Source organism: Hemiscyllium ocellatum, chromosome 42 (genome assembly GCF_020745735.1).
Source record: "Hemiscyllium ocellatum isolate sHemOce1 chromosome 42, sHemOce1.pat.X.cur, whole genome shotgun sequence".
NCBI classification, from domain to species: domain Eukaryota; kingdom Metazoa; phylum Chordata; class Chondrichthyes; order Orectolobiformes; family Hemiscylliidae; genus Hemiscyllium; species Hemiscyllium ocellatum.
In genome coordinates this window covers 19206120-19219122 of record NC_083442.1, presented here as the reverse complement: position 1 = coordinate 19219122, position 13003 = coordinate 19206120, and the positions used below count along the sequence as shown (strand labels likewise).

At 49.3% G+C, this 13003-nt stretch overlaps 1 protein-coding gene across 5 annotated transcripts in view; it reads right to left on the bottom strand.

Moving 5' to 3' along the window:
* Nucleotides 1–13003, bottom strand: part of LOC132834837 (talin-2) — a 352031-nt gene that overhangs the window by 239314 nt on the left and 99714 nt on the right. The window lies entirely within an intron of this gene.

Here is a 13003-nt window from a genome sequence, read left to right as displayed (position 1 = left end):
ATTCCACCATTGGTCATGGTGGGATTTGAACCAAAGCCCCCAGAACGTTACCTGGGTCTCTGAGTTAACTCCTTCCTCAGATAAAATATCCTCAAACAGACTCGCTACCACAGCCACATCTCCTTCCTCAGCAAAAATCTTCCTCCCTCTCTGAGTTAACAGCCCAATCCAAGTACCACCAGGCCATAGATTCCTCGAATTCTCAGAATGATCTTCTCGCGTAGCTGCGCTGCCTGTTCATTTCCCAACTTGGGTACATGCTCTCTGTCCAGCTGACATTATGAGCACTTACCCAACACTGACAGCAGCCACTGTAGTTATAGTAACAGAGCCTCAACTCAATGGACCCGAGGTGTCACATTTCCCAAATGGATCGTGTCCCGGCCCAACAGTCTCCTCCAGAACTTGGGCCGGTTCACGAGTCTCATTCAAGGCCCTAATGTCTGCCAGTTGACCCCAATGGATTGGCTGTTCTTCAGCAACTTCCGTTTGCCAAGTACCTCAGTTCCATTGACCTTAAAGTCATGCTGGATATTTGGATGTGTTGCAATGACTGGATTGGTTTGATATTAACTCCTTCAGTCACTGCCGCCAGAAAATACTACTACCGACCTTGGGTTATCTTCGACCCTGTTGATCTTTGTCACGTACCAGCAGACTCCCTAAACCCTCTTCCAAAACAGAACTGACAGGAGTATTCCAGTGTGCAAATACAGTCCATCACGACAGCACCTTATGCCCCTCAATGAGGTCCCCTCACTCTGCAAAGCTTCCCTAGACGTTGCCAATCAGGCACAGACAGTTCAAAAAGGGAGTGAATAACTACATGAGAGGAAGCATGGGCTGTGGAGAGAAACAAAGGTGAGTGAGACTCATTGGATGGTTCTTTCAAAGGGCTAGTACAGCAATGATGGGCTGAAAGACTTCTTTCCAAGCTGTATGTTCCCATGATTTGCCTCTCCTGCATTATTTCCTATGATATACAGTCAACATTTATATTCCTTGTCATCGCGCTGTCCAATTTGGCAACATCCCCTTGGCTACTGTGATTATGCTGCTCCTTGAATAAATTTATGTTATCCTTGGTTTATTTTTCAGGATTTCGCACTCTGTTTGTTACCCAGATAACCATGCATCGCAGTCCGGAATGCCGCAAATTAAACTGCTTCCATCACATTTGCCTATCGAGTCATACAGTCACAGAAATGGGCCCTTCGGTCCAACCAGTCAATGCCAACCATAAACCCAAACCAAACTAAATTCCATGCCCATATCCCTCCAATCTTTCCTATTCATGAACTTGTCCAAATGTCTCTGAAAGATTGTGACTGTACCCACATCTGTCACTTTCTCTGGGACTTCACTCCCCACAGAAGCCGGTGATAGGTGGTGGTGGGGTAACAGGGCTGTGTGCGGGCACTTGCCCAGGTCCCACCCTCTCCCATCCACTCTCCTACTTTGTTTTACTTTCACTTCCTCGCTTTTCTTTTGTTTTATTTTCTTTTGGCTTTTGCTTCCCTTCCTGTCTGTGGTGCTTGGCTCAGCAGCACCGGCACGGCAGTGAGAGGGAGCCGCATGCGGGGAGACAGACGTGGCTTCGCTCGGCAAACGGAGGTATCAGCAGGAACGTTCTCCCAGTGAGAGGGATACTGGTAACAGGGACGTTCTCCCGGTGAGAGGGGGCACTGACAGCAGGGACGTTCTCCCGGTGAGAGGGATACCGGCAGCAGGGACGTTCTCCCGGTGAGAGGGATACCGGCAGCAGGGACGTTCTCCCGGTGAGAGGGATACCGGCAGCAGGGACGTTCTCCCGGTGAGAGGGATACCGGCAGCAGGGACGTTCTCCCGGTGAGAGGGATACCGGCAGCAGGGACGTTCTCCCGGTGAGAGGGATACCGGCAGCAGGGACGTTCTCCCGGTGAGAGGGATACCGGCAGCAGGGACGTTCTCCCGGTGAGAGGGATACCGGCAGCAGGGACGTTCTCCCGGTGAGAGGGATACCGGCAGCAGGGACGTTCTCCCGGTGAGAGGGATACCGGCAGCAGGGACGTTCTCCCGGTGGGAGGGATACCGGCAGCAGGGACGTTCTCCCGGTGAGAGGGATACCGGCAGCAGAGACGATGTCAGGTTCTTTTCCCGAGGTTTCACAGATGAGATGCAATTTGCACACACCAATTCCACAAACAGTTAAAGTTTATTAAAGCCTGCACAAGCAAGGTGACCCCTTTGACCCTCCTTGCAGGCGTGCAAAGTCAAGGAAAAGGTAGCTTCGAACTAAGGAAACACATTCCCTTTATCTAGGTCAGTTGGTACTGCTCACAGGTACTCCAGCCACTCCCCCCACCCATAACCACGTTCCCCCAGGTACAACGGTAGGCTGGGGTCATCCTGGGAAATAATGTGAATGTAAACACCCTAATCCTGGGGAATTGTTGTGCAGACAGTTTCCTGACTCCGTGATTCTCAAAGACAGTGTGGGTGGGATATGTCCTTGCTTCAGGGTGGCTCTGCAAAAGAGTTCTGGTCCCGCTCCTTCCCCAGACAATATAGGTGAGATATACTGCAGTATCAGGGGATGATCACACAAACGACTGGCTGGGGGATGGCTATGAAATCATTTCTGAGTGGAAGGGACTGAATTAAAGTTTAATTTGAAAATAGCAGTAGAATGGTAGTAAATGGCTGCCCAGGTGAAGTGTGAATTGCAACGGACAGTCATCCACATTCCTGCATGCTGTCTATGAGACAGAACGTCACCCCTACCCACTTCCAGAATGTTCAGCTCCTTGGACAAATACAGTACAGTTTAACCCTTTAACATTAATGTTCAGACAGAGAGAGTACAATTTAACCTTTTAACATTACAGGTACATTCTCCCAGCAAAATGGCAGAGCGGCAGCGCCGCGTAATTCTCCCGGTGAGAGGACATAGCGCCCGGTACATTCTCCGGGCGAGAGGACATAGTGCCGGGTACATTCTCCCGGTGAGAGGACATAGCGCTGGGTACATTCTCCCGGCGAGAGGACATAGCGATGCGTACATTCTCCCGGTGAGAGGACATAGTGCCGGGTACATTCTCCCGGCAAGAGGACATAGCGCCGGGTACATTCTCCCGGTGAGAGGACATAGTGCCGGGTACATTCTCCCGGCAAGAGGACATAGCGCCGGGTACATTCTCCCGGCGAGAGGACATAGCGATGCGTACATTCTCCCAGCGAGAGGACATAGCGATGCGTACATTCTCCCGGCGAGAGGACATAGCGCCGGGTACATTCTCCCGGCGAGAGGACATAACACAGGGTACATTCTCCCGGTGAGAGGACATAGTGCCGGGTACATTCTCCCGGCGAGAGGACATAGTGCCGGGTACATTCTCCCGGTGAGAGGACATAACACAGGGAACATTCTCCCGGCGAGAGGACATAGTGCCGGGTACATTCTCCCGGTGAGAGGACATAGTGCCGGGTACATTCTCCCGGCGAGAGGACATAGTGCCGGGTACATTCTCCCAGTGAGAGGACATAGCGCCGAGTACATTCTCCCGGTGAGAGGACATAGTGCCGGGTACATTCTCCCGGTGAGAGGACATAGCGCCGAGTACATTCTCCCGGTGAGAGGACATAGTGCCGGGTACATTCTCCCGGTGAGAGGACATAGTGCCGGGTACATTCTCCCGGCGAGAGGACATAGTGCCGGGTACATTCTCCCGGTGAGAGGACATAGCGCCGAGTACATTCTCCCGGTGATAGGACATAGCGCCGGGTACATTCTCCCGGTGAGAGGACATAGTGCCGGGTACATTCTCCCGGCAAGAGGACATAGCGCCGGGTACATTCTCCCGGCGAGAGGACATAGCGATGCGTACATTCTCCCAGCGAGAGGACATAGCGATGCGTACATTCTCCCGGCGAGAGGACATAGCGCCGGGTACATTCTCCCGGCGAGAGGACATAACACAGGGTACATTCTCCCGGTGAGAGGACATAGTGCCGGGTACATTCTCCCGGCGAGAGGACATAGTGCCGGGTACATTCTCCCGGTGAGAGGACATAACACAGGGAACATTCTCCCGGCGAGAGGACATAGTGCCGGGTACATTCTCCCGGTGAGAGGACATAGTGCCGGGTACATTCTCCCGGCGAGAGGACATAGTGCCGGGTACATTCTCCCAGTGAGAGGACATAGCGCCGAGTACATTCTCCCGGTGAGAGGACATAGTGCCGGGTACATTCTCCCGGTGAGAGGACATAGCGCCGAGTACATTCTCCCGGTGAGAGGACATAGTGCCGGGTACATTCTCCCGGTGAGAGGACATAGTGCCGGGTACATTCTCCCGGCGAGAGGACATAGCGCCGGGTACATTCTCCCGGTGAGAGGACATAGCGCCGAGTACATTCTCCCGGTGATAGGACATAGCGCCGGGTACATTCTCCCGGCGAGAGGACATAGCGCCGGGTACATTCTCCCGGCAAGAGGACATAGTGCCGAGTACATTCCCCCGGTGAGAGGACATAGTGCCGGGTACATTCTCCCGGTGAGAGGACATAGCGCCGGGTACATTCTCCCGGTGAGAGGACATAGCGATGCGTACATTCTCCCGGTGAGAGGACATAGCGTCGGGTACATTATCCTGGTGAGAGGACATAGTGCCGGGTACATTCTCCCGGCCAGAGGGCATAGTGCTGGGTACATTCGCCCGGTGAGAGGACATAGTGCCGGGTACATTCTCCCGGTGAGAGGACATAGTGCTGGGTACATTCTCCCGGTGAGAGGACATAGCGATGCGTACATTCTCCCGGTGAGAGGACATAGTGCTGGGTACATTCTCCCGGTGAGAGGACATAGCGCCGGGAACATTCTCCCGGTGAGAGGACATAGTGCCGGGTACATTCTCCCGGTGAGAGGACATAGTGCTGGGTATATTCTCCCGGTGAGAGGACATAGTGCCGGGTACATTCTCCCGGTGAGAGGACATAGTGCCGGGTACATTCTCCCGGTGAGAGGACATAGCGCCAGGTACATTCTCCCGGTGAGAGGACATAGCGACGGGTACATTCTACGGTGAGACGACATAGCACCGGGTACATTCTCCCGGTGAGAGGACATAGCACCGGATACATTCTCCCGGTGAGAGGACATAGCGCCGGGTACATTCTCCCGGTGAGAGGACATAGCGCCGGGTACATTCTCCCGGTGAGAGGACATAGCGCCGGGTACATTCTCCCGGTGAGAGGACATAGTGCCGGGTACATTCTCCCGGTGAGAGGACATAGCACCGGGTACATTCTCCCGGTGAGAGGACATAGCGCCGGGTACATTCTACGGTGAGACGACATAGCGCCGGGTACATTCTCCCGGTGAGAGGGCATAGCGGCATTAAAAAGGTGCTATCCTGCCATCGGGGCAGTGAAAGTGAACCATTCTCGATGCCAGCGCCGGCAGGGTGAAGGGAGTCTCGAGACCCATCTGCAGCCCAGCCTGGCAGCAGTGCCAGGGACTCTCGGTCACGGGGTGAGTGTGGGCTTAGCAGTGTCAATAAAGTCTGCCCAGAATTGGTGCCTAATGTGTGGTGACCCAGACATTGAGATCTCTGGCTCAGGCAGCAATGAGGCGGGTGAGCCTAGTGCTGAATGGGTCGGGTCAGAAAAACTGATATTCTGACTGCTTTACATCTTTATTTTTCTAACTTATTCCTATTACCAATAATGCTGGACTATTTATTTCTTCACCTTTCTAGGTTTTTGTGTTTTTTAAGAATGTGACCTTCAGTACCTGTAGCTGAGACGATGCTATAATGAGGTGGCTGTAAACTTCTCACTTATTCATTTGAGTACATGTGGCAACAAAGGTAATTCAGTCCAAATCATTCTGTATAAAACAAGTTGCCCCTTGTGTATTTTTAAAAATCTCTCTCCTCTCACCTTAGAAGTATGCCCCATAGTTTCAAAATCTCCCACCCTCAGGAAAAGACACCTGCCATTCATCTTATCTATAGCCCTGGTGATTTTATAAACCTCTATAAGGTCACCCTCCAGTGAAAAACATCCCAGCCTATCCGGCCCTTGTTTACAACTCAGACCCTCCACTCCCAGCGACATCCTGATCGATCTTTTCTGAACCCTCTCCAGCTTAATAATATCCTTCCTAATGTCTAAGGTTCTCGCAGTCTGGCAGTGTGGATTCCAGGCTATTGGAATCCAACAGCAAACCCAGGACTCAGCCAAGGTTCAGAGGCGTAAACCCTTGGCTGCACTGTCTCTTGCACGTTGCTAATCTGTAGTGAAGTCAGTGAGTAGCTCCAACTGAGCGATGTTTAAACGTATTTAATCCAGCAATGCAGAAAGCTGCAGATTGAGTTGTAACAGGTCGGAGAGCCCTACCTTATGCATTACTAACCCTGATGCATTACTAACCCTGATGCATTACTAACCCTGATGCATTACTAACAAGATGTTGCATAAATGCACAAGGGGTCACCTTTAGACATTTTAAAATTTACGTCCTGAGTCTTTCCTCCAAACTCGAGGACTACAATTGCTGCACTGTCATTACTTCACCCTCCTGATGCCTCATATACACGTAAATAGTTCTTAATACCTCACATAATCAAGAAATATTTTTGGATTAGTTTTAACTAACGAGAAAGTCAAAACCTCAATGTTATTTTCTCCTCTGAACGCAACAACTCCACAGATCTGAACTGCCTTAGTAACTGCGAACGTACATAAAGATTTCCTTTCTTTCTGAATTATAAAGTATAATTGTTTGCAAACAAAACAATTACTTCAGGCTGAGAGTAAAGCTATTTATTGCTTTATTCCAGGAGCCAACTGTCTGAGTCTTGCCTCTGAGCCACGAGGTTGGGGTTCAATCCCACCCGAGGATTCAAACACAACAACCTCAGCGAATACGCCCAGCAGAGTTCCCAGAATGATTAGATTCCCGACAGTGTGGAAACAGGCCCCACGGCCCAACCAGTCCACACCGACCCTCCAGAGAGTATCCCACACAGACCCATCTCCCTCTGACTAATGCACCTAACACGATGGGCAATTCACCTAACCCGGGTAAAAAGTGAGGTCTGCAGATGCTGGAGATCACAGTTGAAAATGTGTTGCTGGTTAAAGCACAGCAGGTTAGGCAGCATCCAAGGAATAGGAAATTCGACATTTCGGGCATAAGCCCTTCATCAGGAAACTGATGAAGGGCTTATGCCCGAAATGCCGAATTTCCAATTCACCTAACCCGCACATCTTTGGACTGTGGGAGGAAACCGGATCACCCGGAGGAAACCCACGCAGACACGGGGAGAATGTGCAAACTCCACACAGACAGTCGCCTGAGGCGGGAATTGAACCTGGGACCCTGATGCTATGAGACAGCAGTGCTAACCACTGAGCCACCGTGCTCAGTAGTAATGCGCCGCTGTCAGACGTGCCACCTTGCCAATGGGAAACTAAAGCCAGACCTTGTCTGTCTTCTCAGATCAACATTAAAAAAAAACCTCCGTACGTACGATCGCTAAGAGGGCCTGAGGAACTGGTCCCTCTCATACTGGCCAACGGTGACCCCTCAATTAACATCACAAAACCAGACAATTTGCTCAGGTTGCTGTTTAGGAAAAGTGGGAAATCATCTGCCCTGGTCCCCACTACAGCAATTACACTTCAACAACACTTGGCTGCAAACACTTTGCCAACAAAGTGGGATACTGGCAACAGGTCAGGCAGCATCTGAGGAGTGGGAGAGTCAACGTTTCAGGCAGGACCCTTCAGGCTGACCTGCTCTGCTTCTTCCAGCGCCACACTCTATCGACTCTAAGTCTCCAGCATTGTGCAGTCCTCACTATCGCCTCGCTGCTGCAAACACCTTGCATCATTCTGAGATTGTAAAGTCACCGCCGTCTGACCACACCATAGGGCTGCTCGCTCAATCCCGTGAGTGAGGCACACGACTCATGTGGTTTAACCTGAGGATCACCAGGTAACTTCAGCCACACTGGAAGTGAACCCACGCTGTGGGTGTCACTCTGCAATGCGAGCAGGCGTCCAGCCAACTTAGCTAAATATAAATTGGTGAGGCCATTTTTGTCTTCAATTCTGGTCTCCCTACTATAGGAAGTATGTTGTGAAACTTGAAGGATTTGCGAAGATGTTGCCGGGGTTGGAGCTATTGGGAGAGGCTGAATAGGCTGGGGCTGTTTTCCCCGGGTGCGTCAGAGGCTGAGGGGTGACCTCGGAGAGGTTTATAAAATCCATGAGGGGACATGGATAGGGCAAATAAACAAGGTCCTTCCCCCACAGTAGGGGAGTCTAACCTCCTCTGAACTGCCTCCAAAGCCATTACGTCTTTCCTCAAATAAGGGGACCAAAACTGTGCACAATACTCCAGGGGTGCTCTCACCAATACTTTGTGTAGGGGTAACAATACTTCTTACCTTGATGTTCTATTCCTTTCACTATAAAAACCACCATTTCATTCCCTTCCTTTCTTACCTGCTGTACCTGCACACTAGTTTTCTGTGACTCATGAACAGTTGCACCTAGATCCCTCTGCACCAGACGACCCCGAAGTTTCTCCTATTTTAGATAATAAGTCGCCTTCCCACTTTTTGACCCAAATGCATGACCTCACACTTACTCATGTTAGACTCCATCTGCCACATATTGGCCCACTCTCCTAACCTAGCTATGTCCATTTGTAAGGTCCTGGTTTCCTCATTACCATTTCCCATCCCGCCTATTTTTGTGTCGTCTACAAATCTGGCTACAGGGCCTTCTATCCCTCTGTCTGAGTCGTTAATGTAGGTTGTAAATAGCTGGTGTCCAAGGACCCAACCGTGTGGCACCTCACTAGTTACGAGTTTGGAGGGATATAGGCCAAATGGGAGTAGATTAGGTTAGGATATCTGGTTGGCAGGGATCAAAAGGTCTATTTCCGTGCTGTACAACTCTATGACTCTAAATGGAAGGAAGTCTCACTTTTTGCCCACACAATAACAACGTAGCCATTTACATCGTATCCTTAACGCTTTATGCAATGAAATGGCAGTCACATGACTGAATATCAATGCCCTCCAGTATCATTCAATACCTTGACAGGAAGGGAGCAGAAAGCCTAATCTCCAGGGTAAACCAGGGTGAGTGAACAAAGCTGTGATGTAGCAGAACGGATAATCCATGGCACATTAAACACGGATACTAGTGGGATTTGTACTTCCTGCCCCTTTGTTTTTGACAGACTCTGGCTTACTGCTGTCCAATAACATGCTGTCTGAGTTTGGCTAAAGCAGTGTAATGAACCAAGGTGCTGCCACTGCCAAATTCGTAAAAATAACATCGGGCATTAGCTGCTGCAAAAATATCCGGCCAAACACAGCTCCCTCTCCTCCAGCTTTAAAAGGGAAATAATTCTGGCTCCTCACCGTGCCATCAACCTGCACAGAAAAGATCAACTTTCAAAATGAAACTGGCCCAATGTAGGGCCATCGCTCGATCAGCCTGAGGTACAGTCATCAAACGTTCTGCACCAAAGACAAACTCCCATCTGGGGGGAGTGTAAAGAGCTCAGTGAAAAGCAGATAGCAAAACTGAGGAAAGCCACACACCAACGCCACCAGAATTCAAGATCCAATGCTCATTTTGGGACTGTCACAGACATAATTATATAGTCACACCCTGAAGAGTCAACCTGCATTTACAAAGCACCTGGCGCAACCTCAGAACATTCCAAAGCGCTCTGCAACACCTCAAAAGTACAGTCAGTTCTTCTATAACAAGAAGTTGTGTCTTTGTGCGACCCCACATTACAGAAAAAAATCACACTTTAGAAACAGCGCTTAAAGTGTTCAGGATGTAATCGCGTTTTAAAAGTTCACACTTTAGAAACACAGTCTCTGCAGTTCATCAATCGCGTTAAAGCAAATTCACATGAACGAACTGCATGTTACAGCAGAACGACCTGTACTTCACTGTCTGTGATACAGCAGCCAGTCTGCACACTGCAAGATCCCATATGACCATGACCAGGTAATCTGTCCACAGTTAGTTGAGGAGTGAATATTGGTCAGACTGGGGAAAATTCTATGCTTTTTCAAAAATAGAGAGATGGGACATTTTATGTTCACCTGAAAAACACAAAGGTTTAAATTTCCCTCTATTGGTGGGAGGTCCGATACAGTAGCAGTCCCACAGTGCTGTGTTGGCAGGTCAGCTGTGCGTCTGTACTCAGATCTCTGAGGTAGGAATTAAAATCATAAATTTCTCCTTGAAAGGTAAGAGTGATACTCACTATTTTTGTTTTAAAAATCTGTGTTTCCACTGACTGTCATAATCCAGTAAAGCAAATCAAAATTCAAGTGCACATCAAACATGTATAAATTATAAGAATTAATATTCAGGGAGAAAGTACTGGTGCACTGGTGATAGACCAGGAAAATACTTACCACTTTTAGTTCAAATGAACAGCAAGAGTTTTGCTCTGTATCTAACCTTGTGCTGTCCCTGACCTACAAGTGTTTGATGGGACGACGTTGAGAGAATTTTATTTTCCATTTCCCTTCAGTTTTAAAAGAGTAGAGAGAGCCTTACTCTGCATCAAACCCAGTGCAGTCCCTGACCTGGGAACATTTGATGGGGACAGTGCCAAGGGAGCTTGGTTTTCATAGTGTCATTGAGATGTACAGCATGGAAATAGACCCTTCATTCCAACCCATCCATGCAGACCAGATATCCCAACGCAATCTAGTCCCACCTGCCAGCACCCAGCCCATATCCCTCCAAACCCTTCCTATTCATATACCCATTCAGATGCCTCTTAAATGTTGCAATTGTACCAGCCTCCATCACTTCCTCTGGCAGCTCATTCCATACACATACCATACTAAGACCATAAGACCATAAGACATAGGAGTGGAAGTAAGACAATTCGGCCCATCGAGTCCACTCCGCCATTCAATCATGGCTGATGGGCATTTTAACTCCACTTACCCGCATTCTCCCCATAGTCCTTAATTCCTTGTGACATCAAGAATTTATCAATCTCTGCCTTGAAGACATTTAGCGTCCCGGTCTCCACTGCACTCTGCAGCAATGAATTCCACAGGTCCACCACTCTCTGGCTGAAGAAATGTCTCCGCATTTCTGTTCTGAATTTACCCCTCTAATTCGAAGGCTGTGTCCACGGGTCCTAGTCTCATAGAACATAGAGCATAGAAAAATACAGCGCAGTACAGGCCCTTCGGCCCTCGATGTTGCGCCGATCCAAGCCCACCTAACCTACACTAGCCCACTATCCTCCATATGCCTATCCAATGCCCGTTTAAATGCCCATAAAGAGGGAGAGTCCACCACTGTTACTGGCAGAGCATTCCATGAACTCATGACTCGCTGAGTAAAGAATCTACCCCGAACATCAGTCCTATACCTACCACCCCATAATTTAAAGCTTTGCCCCCTCGTAATAGCTGACTCCTCGCCTAACGGAAACAATTTCCTGGCGTCCACCCTTTCCAAGCCACACTCTGCGTGAAAAAGTTGCCCCTGAGGTCTCTTTTATATCTTTCCCCTCTCACCTTAAACCTATGCCCTCTAGTTCTGGACTCTGACCCCAGGGAAAAGACTTGGTCTATCCATGCCCCTCATGGTTTTGTAAACCTCTATCAGGTCACTTTACTTTTAGCTTCAAAGAGTAGAATAAGCATTATTTTGTGTCTGACACCATGTTACATTTGATCACGATCTCGCTGCTTTCAAGGAGCTTGCTGTCCACAAATTAGTTGCCGTGTTTCCGACACTGCTGCATGCCCTTCATTGGTTCGCAACCACTTTGGGGCATCCAGCTATGTTACAAAAGGTGCTATGCAAATGCAAATCCTCCTTCCTTCAATCAAAAGATAGGTTTCAATTAGGATAAGGGAAACGGAAACAGACACCTCACTCAGCCACCCAAATCTTCCCCATCCTCGACAGTCACTCAACGCTGAGAATGGTTTGAAGTCACACACATACAGACCCGCACACATCTCTGAAAATGTGTTGCTGGAAAAGCGCAGCAGGTCAGGCAGCATCCAAGGAGCAGGAGAGTCGACGTTTCGGGCGTGAGCCCCTCTTCAGGAATTCCTGAAGAAGGGCTCATGCCCGAAACGTCGACTCCCCTGCTTCTTGGATGCTGCTTGACCTGCTGCGCTTTTCCAGCAACACATTTTCAGCTCTGATCGCCAGCATCTGCAGTCCTCACTTTCTCCTTCCACACACATCTCTGCACAGGTAACCCCCGTCATGTATACGGTTCAGCGAAGAGACTGGGCAAGAATAAAGCTTTGGCCACAGAACAGTTCTTTCGAGTCTCGGATGAAGTAAGCATTTTCATTCAGGTTGCAATCATGCAGAACAAACCACAGTTTATACAGACTGCTTTCGAGTTAATGCATGCACCGGTTAACACGCCAATATTCGAGTGTTTATTTTCATTGCTGTCATGACCATATCCGCTACAAAAGGACACTTGATTCAGCCTTCTATATACACAAGAGCATTCCAAAACAATCCAGGAAACTGATAGGACAGGCTTCACTGCATTTTTAATTTAAATTTGTTTGAACAAAGAGAAGGCCGAAACAGATGGAAGTGACCAAATTCCACGGTGTGGAAGCAGACCATTCAGCCCATCGAGTCCATATCAACCCTCCAAACAGCATCCCACCCAGACCCCCTCCCTACCCCATCCCTGTATTACCCATGGCTAATCCATCTAGCCTGCACATCCTTGGACAATATGAGGTATTTTAGCTTGGCCAATCCACCCTAACCTGCCCATCTTGGGACTGTGGGAGGAAACTGGAGCACCCAGAGGAAGCCCACGCGGATACGGGGAAAATGTGAAAACCCCACACAGAGAGTCACCCGAGGGTGGAATCGAACCCAGGTCCCTGGCGCTGTGAGGGAGCAGGGCTAACCATGAACCATTGGCATCTTTAAAGTGCTGTGAAGATTGTGATGGAGT